This window comes from Triturus cristatus, chromosome 4_2 (assembly GCF_964204655.1).
Source record: "Triturus cristatus chromosome 4_2, aTriCri1.1, whole genome shotgun sequence".
Classification (NCBI taxonomy): Eukaryota; Metazoa; Chordata; class Amphibia; order Caudata; family Salamandridae; genus Triturus; species Triturus cristatus.
Window position 1 is genome coordinate 488,259,880 of NC_140586.1, and position 1,503 is coordinate 488,261,382.

Sequence of the window (1,503 nt, forward strand, 5' to 3'; positions counted from 1 at the left end):
AGTCTTATCCAACAATGACAGCCTGACTCTGAATATCCTCTCCTGTCTTCTTCTCCTCTGCCATGCCGCCATTATCCGCCTCTTCCTTGTTAACCAATACAGGGCAGCCATTGAGGAAATGTTTGTGATGCATTCTAGGTGTCTTTTTATGGGTTGGACCGGATTACCACCTGTTGCTGTTTAGTGGTAAATTGCATGTGCAAAATGGCCTTTTTGCAACTTTACAAAATTTGAGATTGTTCTGTACATGCAATGTAGCAACTTGGTAGTCACAAATTGCATGAGCTATTTTTGCATGTCGGTATTTACTCGCAAATTGTTTGTGGCAATTGTGAGTGGCTTTTGTACATAGTAAGCGGCCATTTAAGTGAATTTGCACATGCAAAATGGTCGTATATCTGGCCCTTAGAAGGTCAAATCTTTTGCCCAGGACGTACCTGATTGGCGTAATCCGACCCGCTCTCCATCAGTGCCCGCATCAAATTGTCCCTATGGCCTGTTCCACATTGACCATTGCGTATCATTGGCACTTGGCACTATTTCTACTTAAAACTTTAAAAAATCATGGTTCCAGTTCCTAATATTGAGTTTTTTAGTTTTGATGGCATTATATTTATTACATTTTCATTTTGAAATTCATTTTGGGAATTGTATTGCTTTGCGTTTCAACTTTATTACTGTTTTCGTATTACAAAAATACTTTACGCATTGCCTTTAAGCTAAGCCTGTCTACTCGGTGCCATAGTTTTGAGGGATTTGAGTTCAAGTAAATTTAGTGACTTCAGTGATTCACTCTGGTAAGAATTGTGGTTATTACCTGAGGTGAATACCTACCCCCCGAACTAATACACCTAGGGCCAGATGTACTACCGTTTTTTGTATGCGCAAATGGGTTTACGACTTTACGACCCGTTTGCGCACGCAAAAAACAAATGGCCCATGTACCAACTATTACGAAGGGGCGTTCCAAGGGCGTCCCTTCCAAATAGCGAGTCTGAACCCTATATAAGACTGTTTTGCAACCCCAGTTGCAGTCGCAAAACAGTAGAAGTTTACCACCCTTCTCAGAAAGGTGTTAAAGCACTCGCAAACAGGAAGGGGTTCCCAGGGAACCCCTTCCCCATTGTGAATGCAGGGGAAAATATTTTTAGGGGCAGTCAGTGGTCCCAAGGACCACTACCTGCCCTTAAAAAATGAAACGAAAAAGTTTAATTATTCTTTTTTTAAATGTATCCTATTTTCCTTTAAGGAAAACGGACTGCATTTTTAAAAAAGAACCGCTTTATTTAAAAGCAGTGTCAAGACATGGAGGTCTGCTGAGCCCAGCAGGCCATCCATTCCCAATGGGGTCACAAACAGTGTCAGAGACACTGTTGTACATTGCGATTTGCAAGTAGCAATCTGTCATAATTTGCGAGTCGCAAATCACAATGATCGTACATCTGGTCCCTAAATCTTATAATGATGAAGTAGCCACCGATGCAGTGACTCAACAAGGATGAG